This window comes from Gopherus flavomarginatus, chromosome 7 (genome assembly GCF_025201925.1).
Source record: "Gopherus flavomarginatus isolate rGopFla2 chromosome 7, rGopFla2.mat.asm, whole genome shotgun sequence".
NCBI lineage: Eukaryota > Metazoa > Chordata > Testudines > Testudinidae > Gopherus > Gopherus flavomarginatus.
The window spans coordinates 5284130-5310796 of NC_066623.1; the positions used below are offsets into that span (position 1 = coordinate 5284130).

The window sequence follows — 26667 nt, forward strand, 5'->3', positions numbered from 1 at the left end:
TGAAGGGAATGGGAATACACTAGAATTTTACCTCTGGAGAACCTGGATTTGGATTCCGCCTTAATTGGAAATGGGTTCAGTGGTTCCATGTTAGTCTCCAGGAGATATTTATCCACCCACACGACCATTTGCAATGTGGCATCATTCAGCAGCATTGTCAGTGATTGCACAAGAAATGCCCAGCTGCGTGGGGCTGGATTTAATCCAGAATGGGTAACGCAGAGCAGATCAAAGTGCATTAGCAGATGTACATGGGGGCCCCTGGACTAGAAAGTTGGGGCAGAACTGGGGAGCAGGAATAAGAAAGTTGCTGCAGGTCAGGTTTGGTGTATCTATATACAGGCTTGGGGCTGGAATAGCAGAGATATCATATGTCAGAACTAATTAGCATTACACTAGAATCCAATATGCTTTCCTCCTCCTCCCATTCTGCCCTCATGTAACTAGTCTGCTACAACCTGGTTACATACTGGCATCTTTATCACTTTTAAATTCCATCTTACCTCTGTTTTAATCCCTCCCATTTACATCCATCTCCTTCTACTTTCTGCCTGCATGGGAGTATCTGCACTGAACTCTGTAAAGTGTTATCTCCCTGTCTTATTTCTCCTCATACAGCGTCCTGCAATGCTACCTCCCAAGGATGCTGCAGAAACCTAGACGGGGTTGTTTTTATTTGGCTGGCAGAGGGGTGCATGGCAAGCTTGCGCTCTGCCTGTCCGGGCTCTGCTTGGCTCTGCATATTGTTTAGATTCCCACTTTCCCCCTCGCACACTTCCTTGGGCACAAAATCCAAACCCAGAACATTTCAAAGTGAATCAAAAGGAAGAGCACGGCTGGCATTTGTAAAAGCTCCACAAGGTCTGGGCAAGGCAGCACAATCCTCCATCCCAGAGTCTTTCCCCACCACCTCCATAGTCTATCAAAAAGCAAGATGGCACCTAATTAACAGACGGACTATTCATTTGGATAGGAAAGGAGTCAAATCCCTCCCCTGGATTTCACAGAAAGGGTCTGAGCTGACTAAGAGTCGCTCTGAGGCATTGGCTCAAATGAAATGTCTAAAATACAAAGGAAATCGACTTTGCTGTCTGCAGCAGTAGTTTGCTGGGCTGAATCAGTTTTCACTCTCCTTGGCTCAGGCCTTTACAAATGTGTGACGCTGATTTGAATGATAACTAAAATAAGTGGGTAATTATGATGAAGGAATGAGAGAAAGAGCCCTTCTACTTAAAGGGATACTGCATTGTGGCAGGAGGACAACTACCATGTTGCTATTTTGCTGGAACACCTTTGTGAGTGGGCATTTCATCTGCACATGGTCATGGTAATGGAGGACATTTCCAAAGTGCACCTGCATGCAGAATGTAACGTCTACACATACATACCCAATGGTGGCATGGACTACATTGGCAAGCCATTCACAGGAATCTTACATTCTGGGTGGAAAAATAATCATGGAATCACAGAATATCAGGGTTGGAAGGGACCTCAGGAGGTCATCTATTCCAACCCTCTGCTCACAGCAGGACCAATCCCCAACTAAATCATCCCAGCCAGAGCTTCGTCAAGCCTGACCTTAAAAACCTCTAAGGAAGGCGATTCCACCACCTCCTAAATAATCAGCAAATTTAACTTTTATTTATTCCTCCACATGTTTTTAGGCCAGAGAATACCAATATTTGGAAGTCTTTCTTATAAACATTTACAGTGAGCTACTCCAGGGGCTTGGCAACCCACCAAGGGAGGTGGAGGTTGAAACGTTGGGGGTACGTAGCAATTGTGTGTGTGTGTGTGTGTCAGTTTTCACTGTCCATGACAAACCAAAGTGGTTTAACAGGGAAATGATCTACAGCAATCTTTGCTCTATGACGGTCTTACTCGGATCTCATGTACATTGGTGTCAATCAGGAGCCATCCACTGACCAGAGTGGAATTCTGTTAGTCTAAAAGGGATGGTATCCCCAAGCCTACAAAAATCACAAGTCAAGCCTCCCAAAACATTGGCTTAAAACCTCATGATGTTAAAGATAATAATACATTTTGGGATTTTTTATGTGCCTTCTGGTTTATGAACTTTTAGCATCATACTCTGTTCACATTTTCAAGTTTATCTCCACAACTCTGAGAAGGAGAAACATTCTTTTTAAAATGCAAATGGAGAGTCTCACAAAATATAGCATGACTCCAGTTGCTGAGGATTTACAAAAACCTCAACTCTTGTGAGACTCGCAATATAATCACAAGAGTTGGCAGCCTTGTGGAGGGGGTGTAAATGATATTAAAATCAGACTCCACAGCCCACTCTTTTTAAAAGAAAGACTTTAAAACAAACACATTGTTCCCCTTTCTTTTCTTTCAACTAACACAGAGGTTCTCAAACTGGGGGTTGGGCCTACTCAGGGAGTCACGAGGTTATTACATGGGGGGGTCACTCGCTGTCAACCTCCACCCCAAAGCCTCCTTTGCTTCCAGCATTTATAATGGTGTTAAATATATAAGAGGGGTCACACTCAGAGGCTTGCTATGTGAAAGGGGTCACCAGTACAAAAATTTGAGAACGACTGAACTAACAGTTCTCCATGGATAACACTTTATTTATCTCCCTATGGATTTTTCCCACCTAAGTACTTCTGGTGTGACATCAGCAATGATGGCATTTCCCCTGTAAGAGAATCACAGCTGTGCCATGTGCAGGAAAGGGGCAGGTCATTCATCTAAACAAATCCTGTCTTTTTTCCATTTTTTTTAATTTAGTTCTTACTTGATTATACCAAAGAACAGAAAAAGCCTGGAGGCAAGATGGCTTATCTTGCAGTGACTGAGATCCTGTTCTCGACCCACCACTGGAGAATTTGGGACTTGAATGCAGATTGGTTTTTTCCTGCCTGCTTGCCCTTGCACGTAAGCTTTTGGCTGTGATGTTCTTACTCAGGCCTTTAGCTCGTGTCATTTTGAAGCCCATTGCAGAGAGCATTCCGCAGAAGGAGACAGCCTGAGGTCTAATACTATGTAATTTCATTTGGCAAATTGCTTTTGGTGTCATTTCATTGTGGTCCATGGGCCAAATCCTGCCTCCCTATGGAAACGCTCCAACATGGGCTCATTTCTATACTACAAATGCAATACTGCTGTGTGCCCATGTTCTGACAATTCAAACCTCCTCCTCCCCACACACAGAATAATTCTTCTAGGAGAAAGGACAACCTGGACAGGCTGGAAAACATGCACAGAGTACTCTGTGCAAAGTGTCAGCCTAGAGCTGCCTTTGGCAGATGAAGAATAAACTCTTGCTTAGAATGTATCCCAAGCTCTGACTGTTTAAGGAGAGAGGCAGATAGTTCCTTCCCTATATACAAAATTATTTTGGAAATGTGCAGTAAAATCTGCCTGCTTAAAAATCTCAGCCCAGATGGTGGTCACAAGGGTACCCAACGTGGCAGAGCAGGTACCCACTGGGCCACGCAGAAGTTTCCAGGAATGTATAACTTTTGGGAGTGGTGCATTGGCATGCCTGAAACATCACAGGCCAACAACCACGGGCCACCTGACTGGAATCCCTGGTACCTTTTGCCGGGACAAAGACTGCCAGTTGCCTCACAAACCCCTCTAATTTATTTGTTATTTTTTAATAGATTTAGGGCTCAGGAAATTGCAGGCTGATAGCAATGGAGGAATTAATCCCTGCTGTGCACCAGCACCCATTTGTGTCTTATGTTACCACCTCTATGCTCCTCACGGGACATCATGCAGGCTCCATGATTTTGCCAATATCCCTTAGACCTGACCTACAACTACTCCTGCTTTTTTCCACTTATGGTTCCCCTACCACAGCTCTGCCATCAACTTTCTCTCCTAACCTGTCATCTGCTTCCAGCCCTGGGCCTCTGTAAAGCTGAGACTGTAAACAGCATTGAATACAGAGGCCGTTTTGGGATGGGGACAATGCCCTGTATATGGATCAGGGTATGACCACAGTCCCGGTTTCCCTTGTGACCAAACTCAAGTCTCTAGAAATGGAAGACTGGTACATTTCTTCTTGCATCACTGACCTCCCCTCAGTTTGGTAGCTTACACTAATTAACAGCATGTTCCCCTTGAATCACCAGCCAGCCAATTTTCCAAAGAGAAATGTTTATCCTTTCCTCTAGAATTAGCTTTTATGACACCTAACATAAGACATTTAAAATATTAGGTATTGAAATGGTCCATTGAGGCTGTTTTTATAATCCACTCAGCTGTTTCCCATCTCCATCAAAGTGACATCTTTCAGCTATCATTTATGAAAGCCATCCATTAACATGCATAGAACCTCTGCCTTCCATTGTCCTCTCTTGTGCTTTTCCCGCTTATACTGTCTGCTAAATCTGCACAGCGTTGCTAAAACCAGGGAGCTTCGGTCATAGCTGGAAAAAACTTTAAGCAGCTAATTAGCATCACAGAAATTTGGATGCCACATCCTGTGACAGCATAGAGGAAACATATGCCCAACAAATATTTTGGACGTTTAACAAGGATGATGCCCTACATAGACCCCCATCCCTCTAGCCCCAAGGCTTTACCATTGTCCTGGGGCATCCTAGTCCTGTAAGGAAGCTTCCACGCCCAGCTCTGGAAGGAGGCATTCTGAGGACTGCAGTTCCCAAAGAGCATGTGAACTAAATGCTTCACCAGCAGGGCAGGATGTGAAAGGGAGGTTATTTATCACCTCTGTCTTTTGCTAGGATGCACTTGTATTGCCCTACAGTTCCAATGCACCACGGAAACTTGCTTGAAATCTGTAACAGGACCATACTTTACCTGCACCCTGCCTGAAGGGGGCACTCTGCCCTCCTACTATCCGCTCTCTGCTTTGAGTCTTTGCTTAAAATTGATTCAGAAGACAGCGTCTAAATCCTGTTCTCGGTGATCGTTGGACGGACTCCCTCATCCTTTGCTATTCTTTCAGAAGATTCCAGTCCACTGGAGCTAGTCTGAGGGACTGCCGGCAGAATGCAGCAGATTATTGTGGGGAGGGAGGGTAAGATCAGCCTAAAGCAGAAACGATCCCACACTGGTAAAAGGAACACAGGTTCTGTGAGGAAATGGTAGATTTGAAGTTATGACAGTGTCTTATTTTTCATTCTGCAAAGCACCGTGTTACTCTATAATGCCATGGGAGTGCTTAATAATAATTGTAACTCCCAGGTGCTTAGATTGTTTTTTTCTGCCAAGCTCACATTTGAGAAATCCAGGTCTCATCTAAATCGTTACTACAGTCATACAACCCCCACCCCACCCCACAATCCTCCTAACCCATGACACGCACTGCAGTTCCACTCCAGCCTTCTACATGCTCTGATAACGCACCACTCTCTGGCTTGCAACGTGCCTTTCAATTATAGTCCTGAGCCCATTGTCAGCTCTACCTGAGTCCTGTTCTGCTACCAGTCCTGCTGTTCGAGTCTAGGCTGATATATTTTCAGGCCCTCTCCAGATTATGCATGGCATGTTGTCTGCTCAGGAAGCTGACAGCTTGCTGAAATGCCTGGCTAAGTTTGCTGAAGCTCCAGCTTAAATTCCTCGGATGATCTGGTAGAAGGAAGAGCTTTACTTTGCCTTCTGTCCCTTGAAGTCAGCCCTGATTTAGAGGTTGCACGAGTGGAGGTTTATGGATGGCATCTCCTAATTAGACTTGTCAAAACCACTCTCAATATAGCACTGGTGCAGCTGCCTCCCAAAACTCTCCACTGATCCTGAAAGGCTGCAAAGCTCAAAATAGAAATCATTTAGTCTTTTAACACAGAGACACTTGGGAGCACGTCGTTCTCTGGAGGCTCGGTCCACACTGGCTTCCCTTCCGTTTACCTCCCTCCCCCCCACCGGTCATTTCGTAAGCGAGGTTATTGTCTTCGAAGGGATTAGGATGTTAGGATGCAATGCAATGGGTCTGGCCAGAAGGCGTGCTCCTCAGAGGATATTGATTTCTCATTTTCTGCAATGGGATTTCCATTTTTATACTGACATCTATTCTCTTAACGTAGCACAGCCAGACTCAGCTTTCGCCAAAGCAGCCTGCAAAGTGCCCTTCTCTGGAGGAAGCTGGCAGAATGTATAGAAAAGATCAGTGCACTAGAGTTACCAGATAGCAAGTGTGAAAAATCGAGATGGTGTGGGGCGGGATAATAGGAGCCTATATAAGAAAAAGACCCCAAAAATCGGGACTGTCCCTTTAAATTTGGGACATCTGGTCACCCTACAGAGCACTCACCCACTAACTTTTCATCCCAGGAGAGCTGAGGGCATGTGTGGCTCAGGCCACAACTGAAATGAGTTCTGTGGCCTGTCAGCCTTCTCCCTCATGGTAGCTTGTCGACAGTACAAATCCATTGCTCAGTACAGTCTGCCTCCAGGCACTGAATACTACAGAGGCAACTAGAGGTGCTTGGCATTGAGCAGAGAAGGACATTTTATATCCCTTAACATCTGAGTGTTTGACTTTATCTAATATTATCAGCCCCTCAGTTACTTCACTACAAAATGATCACCTAAAGCTTTAAAAAAAGAGCTTGGTAAACTATTACAAATAGTCTGAACTCCCTATGCCAAAAGTTTAAATGTTCCTGGGCTGGGGCCTCTCTGATGACAATCTGGGTGCTCCTCTGGGGCAGTGACCTCTGTGATGGCCACCTGCATACTTCCTGGGCGCAGTGCGCACTCCCTAAGGATAAAGCTCTGTCCAAAACCAATATGAACACTTTCCTTCCTTGTGCAGAGGGGCTTGACATAAACTTTCTGTAAAACTGACTCCCTTAAAGGGCCACATTCTGCTAGGCTACAAAATCATGGTACTATGCTTTATTATACTACACTATTGCAAGACTATAGATTGACATCATTTTTCCTAGAGCCAGGTCATAGCAATTTGTCACTACGGAACATAAACCAAGTGAAATCTGATTCTTCCATGCAGGGGGTGGCATTTCCTATCAATCTAGGGGTGTTTCTTTTCTTTGACAGAGTGAATGCCCTGTTGTGGGGAGCAGAAGGGAAGGGCACTGGGGCAGGTCCCTCTCTTATGGAATAGTTTGCTCCTGTCCTCCTGGGCTTTAATCTTGTTGCACTCACAGAGGAGTCAACACAATGTTAACTGTGTGTCAGGCAAGATGCCTGGCCATATGGCCCAAACCCCAGTGCCATGTTTTGGGCTAAAGATGAAGATTGAAATGAGCAGGTAAATTGTTCTCCTGTCACTTCAAAATGGAGAGGCGGTGAATGAACCTACATGGCCGATATAAGGTGCATTTCCCTGCTGCCATAATTGTATCATAAGAACAGATGGCAAACAACATATACCATGGCTATCCAAAATGGCCCTTTGGGACCTCCAGTTAATGCAGCTCATCCTGGGGGAAACTGATGCCTGAGAAATCATTCCTTAACACCTTGTATACATGAGCAGTCTATCCAGCCATCCACCTACCCAGACATTTGTACGCCCTTTAGCCACATGGTTCCTGGCAGTCAAACTGGAGGACAGCAAGTAGGATCTCTCATTGGTCCCATGGAGTGACTACCTGCTCCCCGCCATACACACACCTGTATCACTTTTCCCATAGTCTATTTATAGGTCTTGGCAGTCATGAAAAGAACATGCCTTTGGCTGGTTGTCTGCTTTCTGTGGGAGTGCGCACCACCACTGCATCTGAAGCATCGGTCCAGTGGCTGCTAATGTGGACCTCAGCTGGGACCTACTCTGCTTCATCCTCATCATCCTCCCTCCACATTGTTGTATGGGTTCATTAAAACAGTGCAGCAAGTGTCTGCTTCCTTAGCCCAATATTTAGATGAGACAGCTTCAAAAACACATACAGGAGACAGGGTAGCAGCGTATCTCAAAGATGTGGATGGGGCCATTTGGGACTTGAGTCAAAGCCCTTTCTGATCAGGTCCATGGGCACGTCACTTTTCCTAACCCGGAGAAGAGACTGAAATGGCCTTAAAGCCGTGTCAGGTTTTCAGACTATGGCGTCATCAGCTGAAAAACCATGTTTAAAGATGGTTGAGGCCTGGTTTCAGTGACATCATTTTGTTGGGTGATTTGGCTGACCTCTGCAGATGGGGCTAAACTGCATCAAAGGTGTGTTTAAAGAGCATATTTGAGGCCATCTCCTGTGTTCTTGCATCTACATTAAACTTAGAATTACAAAGTACTTCGGAGATTATAGATTCGCTTTGCTGCCTCCATGTTTAAACGTACTCTACCGCTGTCATCTCAACACAGTTCTTGGGTCAGTGTGGACAAGGCCTAAAATGGGACAACTGCCAAGGCTGAAAGACTCAAAATGAAGGCGTAAGTACATAAGAATGGCCCTACTGGGTCAGACCAAGGGTCCATCCAGCCCAGTATCCTGTCTTCCGACAGTGGCCAGTGCCAGGTGCCCCAGAGGGAATGAACAGAACAGGGAATCATCAAGTGATCCATCCCCTGTTGCTCACTCCCAGCTTCTGGCAAACAGAGGCTTGGGACACCATCCCTGCCCATCCTGGCTATTGGTGGACCTATCCTCCATGAACCCACCCCTCAGCTCTAAAAATTACACTAATAAATCCCTGATACCCATACAAATGATATGCCAGCCGTCCAAACTCCAGAATCTGAATGGGGGTAGGCACAGCGGGTTTCATCTCTCAGTTTGGATAATGCCAAACTAGCCTTCCCAGAGGCGTTTAATCCCAGGATACATGTGAAGAGCAAATGTATTTGCCTGTGGAGCCTACCGAATGGCACATTTTATTTTAGAAGCACTGCAAGAGGAGCCTTGCCTATGTGGAATGAAGAAACTAAAAGCAGCATGTCTGGGGCGGCTGTGGTGAAAGAAGTTGCATCTTATAAAGGAAGCCCAGCTGGGTCTGGGAAATCTGCGATAATCATCGTATTCATCTCAAGGTGGGATAATCTGATAATCAAAGCTTCTCAGGAAAAGCAAGGCACAAACCTCCATCTGGGATGTACCCGCAACGAAGGCTTTAAATCCTTGCAGAATACTGCTTCACTCCGCATCAGAGCCTCTGTCTCCACCAGTGTGGGTGTTACCCCCGCTGGCCCCCGCGGTTCAGTTAGCTCTTGGCTTTACTCTGCCTTCATCTCCTCCTGTCCTCAGTGTTGAGTGTCCTCAATTCCACACCCTGCCTAAAGCTACTCCTCTTTTCCCTTGTCTTTCAATGCACAGGCTCACCTCCCCTTCACTGAATCCTCAGCATACAGCATTTACCCCCAGCATACAGGAGTTTTGTGGCACTTCTATGGAAGGAGCAGTACAAAGAAACCTGCCGTCATTGTCTGCACTACCATTGGAGAAAGAGAGAGAGGAATTCCTTGGTTCGTTCAATCCCAGAGTTAAATTCCTTCTGCAAAACTTTTCACCTGGGAGAGCTGAGTTTTAGCTGAGCTATAGTTGAGCTTCAGACTAGCTTCTGGTTTGACAGCCAATTGGTCCAAGAGCTCTAAAATTCACATGCATGCTGAGATTGCCTTGAGATTTGCTGTTTCACATCAGGGGTCAAGGTAAGATTCATTGTCCAAAATTTGGGGTTGTCATAAAACAATATTTTAAAAGCACAAATGGTAATTTTTTAAAAGTGCTGAGATCACATAAACAGCCTGGGTATAAAACTTCATTGTGACTCATATGGTTTGAGTTCTGCGTAGGAGAGGCTGAATATTTTGATTATTATTTACTATTAGTATTTAGAGCTTATTAGAAATTAGGGTTTTATTTCTGCACAGAATTTTAACAAAAACAATTTTTTTGTTGTTTTAACTGAAATTTGTCAAGGAAAATTCTGACTTTTTTATAAAAAAATTAATTATTGCCATTTTCACGTATTTCACTTTTTGGAGAAAATATGAAAAATTTTCCATAGAAAGCAAATGCTTGTCAGGAAACATTTCATTTAGGCAAAAATGATTTTCAACAGAAAATTGACGTTTCAACAGAAAGGTTTAAACCAGCCCCATGAGTATTGGATTAGGCGAGGCCCAAATCGGGGATCTGGGCCCCATGGTGCTAGGCACTGTATACTCATAATGAAAAGATGTTCCTTACCCCAAGAGCTTACATTCTCATTATGAGATGAGAGCTAACAGGTAGATGCAGACAGACAGATGGGGAGTCCAAGATAGCGGTATGTCAGGTATAGCAGGGACCACCATATTTGGAGTCGGGAAGGAATTTCCCCCCAAGTCAGTGGCAGAGACCTTGGGGTTTTTTCACCTTCCTTTGCAGCATGGGGCATGAGTCACTTCATGGTTTAAACTACTGTAAATGTGGATCCTCTGTAACCTGAAGTCCTTAAATCATGATTTGAGGAGTTCAGTAACTCAGCCAGAGGTTAGGGGTCTATTGCAGGAGTGGGTGGGTGAAGTTCTGTGGCCTGCATTGTGCAGGAGGTCAGACTAGATGATCATGATTGTCCCTTCTGACCTTAAAGTCTATGAGTCTCTGAGCTATAGGGGGGATCACAGCAGTCACACACAGGGCCGGCTTTAGGGCGATTCACCCAATTCCCCCAAATTGGGCCCTGCACCCCTAAGAGAGCCCCACACCCCTAAGAGGGCCCCGCACCCCTAAGAACCCTCCGCTGCTGTGCTGCTGAAGGCACCAGCAGCCAATAGAGCTGCCGCCGAAGTCCCACTGATGTCTTCGGCGGCAGCTCAATCGCTGCCCTGGAAGAAAGACCCTCAGCTGACGTGCCGCCAAAGGCATCGGCAGCTAATTGAGCTGCCGCCGAAGTCCTGCCGCTGTCTTCAGCTGCAGCTCTTTCGAATCGGGCCCCGCAGTGCCTAAAGCTGGCCCTGGTCACACACATGTACTGCAGCAGGGTGGAAAAAAGCAGCAAATGACTGCAACAGCAAACAAAGTAAAGAGGGGCAGAGAGGAGCATATGGCATCTTCTGTCCCTAATATAGGGCTTGATTCTGCACCCAATGAAGTCAATGATGCAAGATCAGGCACCTATAACACAGGCTTCCTTGTAGGGAGAAAACACACTTCAGACACAGAACCCTGGATTACACTAGGAATAATTCATGAGTTTAAATTACAGAAGATTTAAAAACTCCAGCTAAATTTGGAAAAAAATAGCTCAAATGGTTCACACCCGCCATCCCCCTTCCCCAGATACCATGAGGTTCACCTGTCCCTGCTTCAATGGTGTAGCTTAGTGACAACTGAACATGTTTTACCTGCTCTCCCATTGACCTCTGTGGCAGCAAATTCCCTGGGATCATGTATAGTACTTCGAGAACCCAGCACTTTCTTCCTCCCTATCACCTATTCCAAGAAGCTCTGTGATAATGACTGCAAGAAACTTTGAGGTGAGCTCATAGCTGCTGAGGCAAAGATAATGTAACCTAAAATTCCATCAGCTCACACATCCCTGTATTTTGAGCAAAAATCATATTCCTAGTGAGCATTTTCAGCACATACACGCTATAGCTTTATGGTTTTGGCTCAGTGCAACACTGATCTGCCAAAGTTACCTCCCAACCTTCCCACCAATATTTCTGACACAGTTGAAAATAAAACAAGCAAACCCCCACCCCCGACTCAGCTTCACTTCAAGAATTTCCCAGTGCAGTGATGGTCTTCAACTTTGCAGAAGAAAGAGTTCTGTGTCATTGTACCACTTGCCTTTCTCTGCGCATGCCCCAGGGCATGTGCACGCATGTCCCATTCTGTTTGATTCAGCAAAAGGCTTCCAGGTGGCGAGGGAAGTGTCCCTCTGAATGCACAAACTCCCGGCTGGCCCCTGTGCCAGATCTTAAAGCAAATTGTTTTCAATTCTACGCAGCATCTTTAAGCAAAATGGATTGTAGCAGCACAGCGGAAGCTGTCTGCCGCCTGGTAATAAATTAGCTGTTAGCAGAGGTAGCGGCACTCACAATTCCATTTGCGATTTGAAGGGCTCACAGCTGCTTCTTATTTTCATAATACCAGGAAAAGAAGAGAAAAGAGGACAAAGGAGTGACATGAAGCCAACCTCCACATTCTTTCCAGTCACTGCTCTTCAGTAAAGAGATACTGTCAGATACTGCTTTCTTGTGACGGAACATTTTGAGTGTAAAACTCACTGTTGCTGCAAGTGAAGGACTAGTCGCTTCTGCAGTGGTCAGGAATAGCAAGGAAAAAACATGACCCAAGCTTACCCCACACATTACAGATCTGTGATTGAAGACATGGACCCCTTTTTACCACCACTCCAGCCGCAATGCTCCTCAGTCCCGGGCTACGGCACGTTCTAATATTCCCCCCACAGCATTCTCGATACAGTAACTCAGTTGTCTCAGTTAACATTGTTTCGTTATTAGGTTGCTGATCTCTTAGAGAGAATACTCGTTTAAAGTCATGCAATGTTCTAAGGTTGTTTAGCTCGCCCCACTCCGCCCACCCAGTGCTCCTGTCAGGGAGCAGGGTCAGAGCTTGGGGGCTTACCCCACTTCGCCCTCCCAGCATTCCAGTTAGGGAGTGGGCAAGCTCCTGACCCCACTCCCCATTAGGAATGCCGGGTGGTCAGAGCAGGGCAAGTTCCCATGCCCCGACCCCGCCTCAACCAAGCTTCACAATCATCACTGGTGAGTACAGCATTAAATTGTTTGTTTAAATTATTTAAAACGTATATTGTATATGTATATAATGTCTTTGGTCTGGTGAAAAAAAATTCCCTGGAACCTATCTCCTCCTATTTAAATTAATTCTTACAGGGAAATTGGATTTGCTTAAAGTCACTTCATTTAAAGTAGCATTTTTCAAGAACAGAACTGCAACGTTAAGCAAGTGAATTACTGTACACTTCATTCCTGATGCTAATATACATCAACCATGAGCTGCAGCAGCTCCTGCTATCCTGTTGCTGCTCTTTCTATGCCACAAAGCAATACCAACGTGCCTCAGTCCACCAGCCCCCAGTCTTGGGCCTCCTGGACCAGAGTTTTTAAGTAACTTGTATTTGCTTTGCTGGTTTTGTGGCTAGGAAGCATCATGAATTCTTGCCTGAGATAGATTCAAGCCAGGAAATGTGGATCTAGCTGGTTTTCAAACACCTCAAAGTTTGGGTGTGTTTGGATGCAGGGTTATGGCTCTGCCATTAAAAATTCCGATCCAGAGTGGATTCAGATTTTGAATATCCTTAAAATTCCCAGGAGCATTTGAATTTTGGGGTTTGGTTCTGACCCATCTCAAATGGCTGCACAAAACTTGCTAGCTTAGAAATTAAATTTCCCATTGGCAAGACTGATTTGGAAAGAAAAGAAGATGTTTGTCCCTAAATAGTCAAACCAATGCACAGAGATTTAGCTGTGCTACTCCTATAAAAGCCAGTGGGAATTACACAGTCAAATATCTAGGTTGTGTTTTGAATATACTATGGTGAACATCTGGAGGACTATCCTCCACAGACTAACATTTTTAGGCTCCCTCTGAGCCCAGCCTACAAGATTCCAGGGAAACACCATGACAGCCTGGGAGCAAGAAAAGAGAGAGAGATCTGTATGAAATAATGACAGCAAAAGCAGACCAGTGTATCTTCTTTATATGTCTGCAAATACAATTACAGCAGCGAGCACGTGAAAATGAAAAACGTGAGAGAGTCCAAGAAAAGGGAAACACGTCTCAGAACAGCAGCAGACCCTGCACATGTGCAAAAGGATGGGACCATGCTGGAGAGACTGATACAAGCCATTAATATTCCATGAGCATATGGATTCTTCGCTCCCTAATAGAAACGTTAAGATCTCAGAACTGTGAATCATTCAGTCTAGTTCTGCTTTATACAGGCTTTTGCTGTTCACAGAAAAAGAAAGGAAATGTTTGGTGCCAGGTAGCGTTATTGCCTTTAGTAAAGTATCCAGAAATTTAAAAAGTTTTATACCCAGTTTAAGGCTCTGGCCAAATTTTGTGCCCTAAGCACTGAAGAATGAATTGGTGGAGCATGTAGATGGCTTATGGGCAAAGATTCCTTCCTTCTTCTCTGCCCCATCCATCTATCCCTGTCTTCCTCAACAGGTCCCGCTATAGGTGCCATTCGTCTTCCAAAGGGGATTCCCCATTTCTGCGCAATCACCTCTGCTCAGTCATCAGCTGTGTTTCAGAACTCTTCAAGCAATGTGAAAGATTCTGGGCAACATCCAGGAATTCGGGAAACCTGCTGTGCACAGCTGAGCACCGACAGGGACCCTTCTAGCACACAAACTGCAGTCTTGCCACATGCAGTGCCATCAGTGGGAGCTGTACTCCTGGCAGTATGTGTATTGCAGATGGGCAGCAAGGCTCAGGTGGGAGAATGTCCCTCCTGGCCTGCCAGAGGACAATGGTGTTTCTATTTTAAAACTAATAGACAAACGGTGGTGATTGGATGGCTAGTGCTGAGTCTAGAACTTCCCTAAAAACAGAAATGCTAGATGACTGAGAGAGCAGTTCCTAGCGGGTAGCCTGAAAGAGTTATGAGCTTGGAGTACCAAAATATCACCCCCACATCCCACAATTTTCTTCTTTGTCTGTTGCATTGATCTGCTGCCACTGGTGCATGTTTTTTGTTCCTGAAATTAGCCATTATGACACAGTCAAGGCCATGAAAGGACAACAGTGCTGTTGCTGTGAGAAGCCTCTCAATGTTCGTTCTGAAATGCTGGTGGCCTGTCTGTCCACTGTAGGGCTGTATTCCACACCAGCTCGGCACAAGCTAGCACAGAGAGAGGATTAGGGGCTTGCTGGAGAAGGGCTATCAAGCTCATAGTTAAGTGGACTCAGCACCCCCCACAACACCTCTATCTGCCAGGGCTTTGTGCAGGGCAGGAAGTGAGTTTGCACCATAGCGACTGATGACATGGTACCAACGAGCAAGAAGGGCTCCATCTGGAATGTCCTGTTAAGAGTTTAGGCTTAAAATGGTTCTAGTACTTTTCATTTATTTATAATCATTCAGTTGGATGGCTCTTGTTTTATCTTAGATTCCAAGACCAGAAGGGACCATTGTGATCACTTAGTCTGACCTCCTGTAGAACACAGGCCATCAAGTTCCCCCCAGATAATTCCTAGAGCAGAGCTTTTAGATAAACATCCAGTCTTGATTTAAAAATGTCCACTGATGGAGAATCTATCACAGCCCTTGGTAAATTGCTCTAATGGTTAAATTCCCCCAGTGATAAACATTTTAGATTACATAGTCAGTAATCCCAGAATCTAATGAATGAGGTAACTATATGATTAAACCAGGGATTGGCAATCTTTGGGCCACAGCCCGCCATGGTAAGCCCCCTGGTGGGCCAGGCCTGTTTGTTTACCTGCCGCGTCTGCCAGTTCGGCCGATCACAGCTCCCACTGGTAGCAGTTCACCGCTCCAGGCCAATGAGGGCTGTGGGAAGTGTCTGATCCCTGGATTAAGTGATGGCTTGCTAGCCCCTTGATGCTGAAGACCTGTTAGTCCACAGGACAGATACAGCATGGGAAGGGTCCATGTAGGCTTCTCGCTAAAGAGAGATTGGTAGAATTACAGAAGATAGAACAGGCTCTTCTACCCATTCACTTCTAGATCTCTCTGCTGAGGCTGACATCACATTCTGATAACATCTCACGATATAGGCAACTTGCTGCTAGCAATTAGACTGAGTTCACCAGCATGTTACCTGTGGGCTCCCAAACAGGTATCAGATGGTAACAACTTTTGACCACTGCCAGTCTTGTTGGATGATGAAAGATTGCATCCTAGATAGCAGTCTCCTGAGTCACCCTGTCCTTTGGTGGCTCTGGTCTGCCTGTCTTTTTTCCTGTACACTCCATGTATGGTTCCATGGGAAATGCGCGAGGTGACACCAGGCCAGCTCCTGGACAGCAGCCACCCACTTCACACACTCTCAGCAGTGGGTTCTGACTGGCAAGATGGCAATGTCTAATCAGTAACAGCACCAGGACTGGGAGTGCTGGAGACTAAGGTAATTCAAATTAACTCAGCTAAATGCACTTAACTATGCATTTAATTTAAATGCAACAGGGTAGCTGTTACAACCTAATAACATTTCAAGACGATGAGGTAGGGAAGTCTGCATAATCCATTCCTAGTCTGCTGACCTACAAGGATATAGCTACTGAGCTTCAAGCCTGAAATCAATGGGGGTTTTCCTCTCCCTCTCTAACAGTCTTTTCAGCATAGCTGTGATTTAAGCATCCATTACTTCCTTTTGTAGTTCATTAAATACATTAATCATCCTCTGAACAAAGAAATTTCTCCTGAACTCCCTACAGGCCAGACCTCCTTCTTGGCTGCAGCATATCTCAGCAGCCCAGCCCTTGTTACAGTGACAAGAATGCTTTCTGATAATGGTTTCTGTTTCCTCTGCTGGTTCTGTTTGCTTTCCCCAACTGGTGCCATGCACTGTACAGAGGGTCTTAAACCTCTGTCCATGCTCATGCCTAAGCCCTCTCTCTTGTGGTGTGCTCCTGCTTACGGCATAATCCACATGGCTGTCACCTTTGCACCAGATCTTCACTACATGACATTCTTCCAAGTTACAGATCCTCGTTTTATTGGTGTCCTCATGCAGGCAGTGTCCCTCCCTAGTGGTGGCTGCTCCACTAATGCGATACCTGCAGGTTTCCATGCCTTGTGGCCGGGAGCTGCGCGCTGAGACTACGTGAGAGTGGAACCTTTGGATCCATTGCATTGTTTGCGGGATGGTGTTTCTAGATTAGTTTATTCTCCTTCTCACTCAAAGAGTGGGGTGTAGCCATGGCCTCGACATAAAGGACTGAGAGCAGGGACTGAAGGAGGGGGATCGGGGGCAGCAATGCTCCTGGGACAGGAAGGGGGCGTAGTCCTCTAGAAACAAATTTGAGTAAAATGGATTCTGATGGCTTGTTGAGGGCAACACTATGCAGCTGAAGAGAGGCTGGAGAGCAAGTTGTTGTACCCAGAGTTCCCTTCCTGTGACATCACTGGAACACAGGGGCAGTGTGGTAACTCTGGAGGTGTTATGGGGTATCAAGTCTGGAGTTCCATTGCATTTATTATGTGGTAGGGGGCAGGGTCTGAGCCCAGCCCCAGGCTTTGCAGGCTCCACTCCCTACACCTAGACATCATGGGGGAATTGCTGGAGGCTTCTTGCCTCTGGGCTGATGTTTGGCTCCAGTGGTGCCTGTTACTCCCTTGAACCAGCATTCTGAATACTCGGGGAGGAAGCCAACTACTGCAGGAACTCATGCTGGCTTGCTCTGGAGGAGAGGATCCAGCAGAACCTGGCTGGACCTCTCACCTCTCTTCCTGTCCCCTCCAAACCCAACAACCTACAGCACCAGGTGGAAAGGGAGAAGAGGAGGAACCCAGCATGGAGCAGCTGGCATGGGTTCCTCTTTGTGTATGTATGTGAGAGGGAGGCAAAGGACTGTGGGCCTGATGCAAAGCCTGTTGAAGTCAGATCTTTCCATTGTCTACAGTGGGCTGTGGATCAGGCCCTGAAGAAATCACAGTCAAAAAATTTCCAACACAGCTATAACCACTGCAACCAGTCCCTCCATTTTTGCTGCCCTTCCTCCTTTCTTAGCACTACCCCATCTCTCTTAGCATTTCTTCCTATCTTCTCCTCAGCCATAGAATTCTACTGTCCTCCATGCATTACTGCCTCCTGGATCTCTTCTGAATTCTCATCTCTCACCAATCCCACCTGTTTTTTTGCTGCTCCCCTGTCACGGTGCTGACACAGTCCAGAAGAGCTCCACTACCACCCATTCATGTGAGCAAAGCCTTCTGCGGTATGTTAGTGCTGCTTGGATGCAAAACAAACAGGCTCAGGAGATCTGGGGACATCAGCTGTGCTGGTAGGTAGCAGGAAAACCACAGCTGAATACTATCCTTATCTTTATTGCTCAATGAAACATTACCCAAGTAAAGAAGGGCAAACTAAAGTTGGGGGTGGGGGAATAGCCTCCACCCCTGGCAAGTAAGTTCCTTGAATACTGCATCTAAGTCACTGAAAATGTTTTTTGGGCCTAACAGCAGTCCCTGAAGCCTGTGACCTCTTATCACCTTTCTACTCTGTCTCCATTACCACAATTCCAGGACCTTAGTTATTTAGTCAAAGTCAAGATTTTTTTTTTGTAGCCACATGAGACCCCTGCCAACAGCTGACCATTACATACTAACCTCAGACATCAGTCTTGTTTGTACTAGTCTACTTTGTCTGCACAACTAGAAAAAGCTCCTCTCGCTGAAGCCCGAGCATGGTAATTTGCATCTGTTCCTTGTTGCCTCTTGCTGTCACATTCTCAAAGAGATCAGTCAGGGTTATGAAGCATAAGCACATCGCCTTTCTGTAGCCCTGGAGCTAGGTGAGGCAAGGGTTGAAGTGTGAACAGTTTTCGGGGCGAGGGAGGGGTAGAAGTTACTGAGAAAAATTAAAAACATTTTTTAAAAAGTGCACCAGAGGGGTTGATTGGGTATGGCTATTACACAGCAGTGAAAGGAAATCAACTAGAGAATGTTATTGTGCAGGCAAATGGCTGATCGGGTCAGCATATGACCAAGGGACAGTGACAGTACATAGGATGTTAACAGGGAAATGTATTATTTGGACATATGCTGTGTGGAGAAGATGCTGGACTGCTAGTGGCTGGATTTTCTGATACCCTTCCGCAAGCTGGGGGGCACCTTAAGGGCCCACTTGCTTTCCTTGCCTACTCACTGTGAACCACTCTAGCACCAAGTACACAAGTGACTTTCTGAGATGAGAAGACAAAGCTACCTCTGTTCCAAGTGATGATGTTAAAATACAATAATTCTTATCTGTGTTACTAATGTAACACCTTAGAAAATTCCAGCTGGGAGAATTTTAAAGATTTTAATTTACTTTTAACACATCAGGTTTTCATTTTCTTTTGTTTTTTTGGCATATCACTCAAATTGGATATTGCAGCTAGACTGAGACTAGTTTCATTTTTTGCTTCTCCTATCTTGATTTTAGTAAAGCTTTTGACAAAGTCTCACATGACATTCTCATAAGCAAACTAGGGAAATGTGGTCTAGATGAATTTATTATAACCATTGAAGCACAACTGGTTGAAAGACCATACTCAAAGAATAGTTATCAATGGTTCTCTGTAAAACTGGGAAGGTGTGTCTAGCAGAGTGCCACAGGGGTCAGTCTCATAGACTCACTGACTTTAAGGTCAGAAGGGACCATTATGATCATCTAGTCTGACCTCCTACACAATGCAGACCACAGAATCTCACCCACCCACTCCTGTAACAAACCCCTAAACTATGTCTGAGTCCTCAAATCGTGGTTTAAAGACCTCAAGGTGCAGAGAATCCTCCAGCAAGTGACCCGTGTCCCATGCTGCAGAGGAAGGTGAAAAACCTCCAGGCCTCTGCCAATCTGCCCTGGAGGAAAATTCCTTCCCGACCCCAAATATGGCGATCAATTAACCCCTGAGCATGTGGGCAAGACTCACCAGCCAGACACCCAGGAAAGAATTCTTTGTAGTAACTCATATCCCACCCCATCTAACATCCCATCACAGACCATTAGGCATATTTACCTTCTAATAATTAAAGAACTAATTGACAAAATTAGGCTATCCCATCATACCATCCCCCTCATAAACTTATCAAGCTTAGTCTTGAAGCCAGATATGTCTTTTGCCCTCACTACTCCCCTTGGAAGGCTGTTCCAGAACTTCACTCCTCTAATGGTTAGAAACCATCGTCTAATTTCAAGTCTAAACTTTCTAGTGTCCAGTTTATATCCATTTGTTCTTGTGTCCACATCGATACTAAGCTTAAATAATTCATCTCCCTCCCTGATGTTTATCCCTCTGATATATTTATAAAGAGCAATCATATCTCCCCTTAGCCTTCTTTTGGTTAGGCTAAACAAGCCAAGCTCTTTGAGTCTCCTTTCATAAGACAGGTTTTCCATTCCTTGGATCATCCTAGTAACCCTTCTCTATACCTGTTCTAGTTTGAATTCATCCTTCTTAAACATAGGAGATCAGAACTGCACATAATATTCCAGTCCTGGTCCAGTACTAGTCTATATTTTCATTAATAACGTGGATAATGGAATTGGGTGTATGCTTACGAAATTTGCAGATGGTACCAAGCTGAGAGGGGTTGCAAGCACTTTGATGGACAGGGTTAGAATTCAAAACAACCTTAATATTTTTTTTAAATGGTCTGAATTCAACTAGATGAAATTCAGTGAAGAAATTCAGTGCACAGTAATTCACTTAAGAAGGAAAAATCAAATTTACAACCACAAATGGAGAATAACTGGCTAGGCGGTAGTGCTTTTGAAACGGATCTAGGGATTATAGTAGATTACAAATTGATTCAACAATGCAATGCGGTTGCAAAAAATACATCTCAGAGTGATATCAGCCTTAACAGGAGTGTTGTAAGAAAGACATGGGAGGTAATTGTCCTGCTCTACTTGGCACTGGTGAGGCCTCACCTGGAGTACTGTATCTAGTTTTGGTTTCCACACTTTAGGAAGGATTTGGAAAAATTTGAGAGAGTACAGAGGAGAGCAACAAAATGATAAAAGGCTTAGAAAACCAGACCTATGAGGGAAAGTTAAAAAAACTGGGCATGTTTAGTCTTGAGAAAAGAAGACGGGGGGGGGAGGGGCTGATAACAGTCTTCAAATATGTGAAGGGCTGTTCTAAAGAGAATGGGGATCGACTGTTCTCCATGTCCACTGAAGGTAGGACAAGAAGTAATGGGCTTAATCTGCAGCAAGGGAGATTTAGATTAGTTATTAGGAAAAACTTTCTAACTATAAGGGTAGTTAAGCACTAGAATAGGCTCCCAAGGGAAGCTGTGGAATCCCCATTGCTGAAGGTTTTAAGAACAGGTTGGACAAACGTCTGTCAGGGATGGTCTAGGTTTACTTGGCACTGCCCCAGCACTGGGGGCTGGCTAGTGGCCTGCGAGGTTCCTTCCAGCCCTACATTGCTATAAGTCTATACACTAGCCCAGTGCTGTTGCGTTTGAATCTCCAGCCCTAAAAGGGAAAATATATATTTAAAAATAATTATTTCTATTGGACTTGGGCAGAAAAAAACTCATTATGACACTCTTCATATTATCCTCATTAGGATTTCAACACACAGAGAGAGCTTTTTAATATACTAAACGCAACAGCTAGGCCTCAATTGTTCAGTTGTGTCTCTCTTATAGACCATTTCAGATAGAGAAGGAGGTGAGCAAAGAGTGGAAGGTGATCGGCACACAGAGGAAGTAACTGCACCACTGCTTACTCTTTCTGAAATCCCCTCTGTAAATGCTGCCTGGCCACCTTTTACCCATGCAAGGCTTGTCCCGTTTTTGTCACTAATTAATGTCTGGGATCCATCCCAGGAGATAGGTTAGATTTGCAGGTGTGAAATTCCCCCTGTTCCTACTATAATTCTTCTGAATCGTGGCTGTCACATTAGCTTTTCTCCATGGCCCTGGCACCTCTCCTATTGCCTGCGAGGAAAACCAATGCCATCATTCAGAAAATAAATATCCTCCCGTCCTCTGATAAAAGAAAACAAACAAACCTGACTCTATGAACCCTATTCACTGAGATTTAACACTATATAACAGACAGAGTAGTGTCATGTCTGCCAAACGGCAATCTGGTATTGTCCCTACCTCCTAAAGATTATTCCAGATGAGATTCCAACAGGGATTCTCCCAGTCTGCTGGTGTTCAGACACTTTTGTGACAGAGGCCATCTAAGCATATAGATAGATTAGACCAGGGGTAGGCAACCTATGGCACCAAAAGCAGCATGCGAGCTGATTTTCAGTGGCACTCACACTGCCCGGGTCCTGGCCACCAGTCTGGGGGCCCTGCATTTTAATTTAATTTTAAATGAAGCTTCTTAAACATTTAAAAAACCTTAATTACTTTACATACAACAATAGTTTAGTTATATATTATAGACTTGTAGAAAGAGACCTTCTAAAAACGTTAAAATGTATGACTGGCACGCGAACCCTTACATTAGAGTGAATAAATGAAGACTCGGCACAGCACTTCTGAAAGGTTGCCAATCCCTGGATTAGACAAAGACTATACTAGACATGTCAAACACCTTCCCCCTACTGGCGGTAGCAGTCATAAAAGCAAATTTCTCTGTGCATGTCTTCTGAGCTTCCTCTCCTTTTGGGAGCAGCACAAAGGACCAGATCCCATCCTTATTGCTAATTGCTGGCCAGATACCAGCAAAAGCTCAGTCAACTAGCAGTCACCCAGCTGGTAGACATATCCTGCATGTTCCCCCAGCAGAGGTCCCAGCTCAGGATTTTGTGGGCAGAAGCAATATGATAATATCACTCTCATGGGAGCTAGAAAGCAGCTGCTTTCTGGCAGATCTAGGAGGAGTTTAAGCTGTCTCTCTTCTGGAAGTCACTCTTTGCAGATCTTTGGCAAAATTCACCCCCTTCAGCCCTTACCTACCCTGTTTATGCGTGGATTTGACTGTATGGTGGTAACATCTCATTTAACAACTATTGGCTTTTAATCAATATAAAACTGATCCCACAGGGGGTCGAGCACCATCAACACCATTGACTTAAATGTGAGTTGACAATGCTCCATTGTTTACAGAAGACACCTGGCTACATCTTATTATAAAATCTAAAGAGAGGCATTCACTCGCAGCAGCTATTGCATTGAGTCAATATCATTTGATCATTAAATAGGTATTTCTGCTGGTTTAGATCGTGTTATGTAGGCATATCTATCACTGCAGAAGTACGCTGTTTACATTATTTTTATAGCACTACTCAACCCTCATCACCCATACACCACCACAAAATTTACATAGTATCCTAGGACAGGCCTCTCCGGGATCGAGGAAGTTTAATTACAAAACTGCATTTTAATTGATTGCTGCTGGAATAATTACAAGCAGCACCATTCCAAGCAATGGCGACCACTCTGTTTGTCAACAAAAAGGATTTTTAATTCAACATACAATAATTGTTTAATTAATCACATTTAGATCCTCATTTGAGAACATTAAAATGTGTGTCTTACTTCCTGCCCCTAAAAAGGTAATCTGAGAGATGAAGAGCAAGGTACACAAGCACTGTATGCACATGAGTATCTCATGCAAACAAACAAAATCATTCGTGTGTAGTTAGTCCTTTATATATCATTATTGCTATCAAATTATCTTGGCATTATAGATAAGAACCTAATCAAATAATGAGAGATCAGGACAGATCTCTTCTTAATTGGTTCTGCTATGTTGTTTTACAACACTCACCCATTCCTCTTGTCTTCATTTTCTATCGTATCACTGATTTTATTAATAGTATTATTAGTCCAGTTGCAGTACCCATTCAGGATCACCCAATCAGCAATGGGTACCATACACGCACAGATGGAGAATGATATCATGAAGTATTGTGGTCTGGATTTTCAGCCTTCAGCCTCCATGCACATGCAGTTGAAAATTCATGCACTTTGCATGTGCAAACACCTGCATGCCATGCCATGCCATGCCATGAATGCTAATGCTTGTGTCCATCCTTTAAATTGCCCGGTACCTTTGCACTAACAAAAACCCATTGGCTCCAGTGGGTTATAGGGATGCAAATGCTAATACTTTTCAGTAGTTAGTTTTACTTGGAAGTGGTGTTGTGCATGAGTGATGGCCACCATCCTTGACTGACACCTTAGGGATTGAACCCTGCACCTCCAGAGCAAAAAGCACGAGCTAAAAGCCATTGCTCAGTAATGTGGGACTGTAACTGCTCATATCCTTGGCACAGGGGAGATCTGTAACACACACTCTCCAGTAGGTTACTCATGCATCGATGGAGACCTAGTAGAAGCCTAGATGAAAACTGACCTTCAGTAGGGGCAGGCTCAGTGCAAACCTCCTGTACACAGCTCGGTTATTGCCTTTTGATCCCTGACTACAATATTTGTGTTCAGCCTGGTCCTCCACTTGGCTATGCAGTTGTAGCTGAGTCCTAAGCTGCAGCACTCTGCGTTTCCAGGAGCTGGCATTTTGCACAATTCTACCAATACCACTCAGGTCTGAGCTGCAATAGCTCCTGCTGAGCGGACACAAACCGTCAGTCCCAACACAAAGTATGTGGTGGGTTTTCTGATGCAGACAAAGCTCACTGGAGACCACAACATTCATTTCCAATTATGACCACAGCCAGAATCTGCGCTCGGGACTCTGAAGGTGACTGGAAAGTTCTGTATCACCTTTTGGGCCACTGAATTCCAGTACAAACCCTGCTGCTATACAATGTCACCCTTTTGCCCTTTATACTAACATCTCACTGGAATATACTTCTGTTGTCAGGTGGGCTGTAACATTAGTATTCTTTCAAAATAACTCACTCTTTGATAAAAGATGTACAAATACAGCTGCTGCCATCTGAGCTATAGGATATCTCCTTTAGCTAATGACAGTGGTCGATCCCACATTCTCCCTGTAAACCAGACATGTGGGGGCTATGTAACACACACTGACACAAAGCCAATACATTACCCTATGTCTTGTGGGTCAGAGTTAAGATGGTTACTAGAATGTACCCAGTGAATTTCCACATGCCAGTATGGTTATTAACCACATGCATAAAATGAGAGGTTATTGCATATTAATTTAAATTACAGTCACTGGTTATTTTCATAGATCCATAAGGCTTAGAGGATTTTTTTAAAATGTCGTGTTCTTCTTACAGGGTTAGGATAAGGGGGTTAAAGTTCTTACAGTACATATCTTTAAGTTAACCAATGTCTATGAGTTGGAATATTCAATATTGGTCTGCAACAGCATAAATGTCAACTCAGATGCATCAAAAATCACAAGATTATTGCTGTGCTGTATCGTCGCTGACTGATGGCCTGGCAACCAGTTGCAGCAGACTGATATTCCACCTGGTTTATTGCCTTTAGGGACACTAGGTCGTAATTGTCAATCCAATATCCTCACTGATGTGCAGGCTGTGTGCATCAATACTGTTTTCATATCACTGTTACCGGCCACATCACCAGGGGTGACTGGTAACATCCTGTAGAGTGAATTCACCAATAGCTGTAACAGAGCTTATCCATCCTTACTGGGTAAACAGTTCTGTGGCAGGTAGAGTAGACAGTGTCACAAATGGTGGATGAAATGCATTTTGCAAGCTGTCCTCTTGCATCAGGCCCTCATGCTGCTACTTTGTTAGTGTCTCACATGCTACCTAGCTTGGCATCATACTTCTGCAGCGGCCACCGATTCTTAATACTTATTTTGCATTTCGAATTGCCACGAGGACACTAGTGATGGTGGCAGACTGAATTCTAGCATGAGGCAGGGCTATAGGCTTCTGATCTATTAGTTTACTCAGGTCCCATGTTAGACTCCTTGGTACATGAAGCACCATAGACAGAGCATTTGGAGATGCAGGTAATTCAAGTCAGAGAAACAGTGGCATCTTCTGTATCTTCATAGGAACAAAGAATCTGTATCTTTAGTCGGTAACATGTATATTATTTTCTAAAAATGATAGATCCACCAAGCACTTAGGGATTTTATTCACCACTAATAAAGGGATCTTTGCTCTTCCACCCTGCAGATGTCTAGGCTTGGCACTCAGGAGGGGAATTCACCAGGAGATCACAGCCTACTTTCAGGCTAGATGACTGGATTAACTCCCTTTTTGTGCCTGCAAAACAAATGCTGCTTTCCATAGCCTTGGAGAACAGACTTTGGGAAGCTTTTAATTAAAAAAAAAAAAAAAGAAGACTAAATGAAGTTGGATTGCGTGGAGCGCTTTGTCTGTCTGATCTAGGACAATGTGTCCTACATAAAACTTAAATATAACATCCAGCCAGTGAAGCTTTCCATCTCTTTGGGGGGGCTGCTCACTTTCATTTAGCCTTTGTCAGCCTACATCCCACTGTGTACTAATGATACAGGGTTTCCTAAAAGTGAATAGTCTCATGGTCCTGCTGTCATCACTAATGGCTGTGGAGTAAACACAGTCACCAGGGACAGGTCTACAGAGGGAGGAGGACTGAAGATCAGACACAGTATTCTGTGGGACAGTCTTGCATCTGAGATCAGATTCCACTGGTCCTGCTTAGCTACCTGCTACCAGATCAGGAATGGACAAGCCCAAATGCAGCCCATAATCCTCTCCTGGGTAGGTTGTATCCCCCTTTGACAAATATCAGAGGGATCTGTCATTTTCTTATACTTTGGCAACGCTTGTTTAGCTTGTTCTGCCAATAAAGTCTCATTGAATTGACCTGAAATAGTTTTTTTCTGGCTTGATGGAAGCCTACCAGTTGGCTCAGAGAGGACTATTACGGAAAATAAAAAATCTTTACAGTAGTCATTAGCTACTACAGTGAAAAAGAGGCCAAATTATTACCTCTCTCTCTTTTTTTTTAGCGCTGTCTGAAGAATTCCAGGATTTCAAAACCCTCCGTTTGAAGACCTCACAACAGAAACACGTAACCCTCCTTCCTCCAAAGAAACACTTCGTTAATTCTTCTGCTTGTACGTATTGGGTTATTTTTCCAAGAGAACATCCCGCGGCCTCCCTCCCCCCCCCCCGCGCATTTCTTAGCAGAGGAGAACAGTTTGTATCCATATCAATCTGGCTAGCCACATGACTAAACTGCAGA

The 26667-nt window shown here is 44.6% G+C and overlaps 1 protein-coding gene and 1 long non-coding RNA gene across 3 annotated transcripts in view; one reads left to right on the forward strand and one right to left on the reverse strand.

Moving 5' to 3' along the window:
* GRIA1 (glutamate ionotropic receptor AMPA type subunit 1) overlaps positions 1-26667 on the reverse strand; it is a 165701-nt gene that overhangs the window by 135276 nt on the left and 3758 nt on the right. The gene's annotated exons all lie outside the window — the stretch shown is intronic.
* On the forward strand, positions 1673-26531 carry LOC127055074 (uncharacterized). Its single transcript, XR_007775397.1, has 2 exons — positions 1673-1769; positions 26432-26531. It is a non-coding gene; the product is annotated as an uncharacterized LOC127055074 (long non-coding RNA).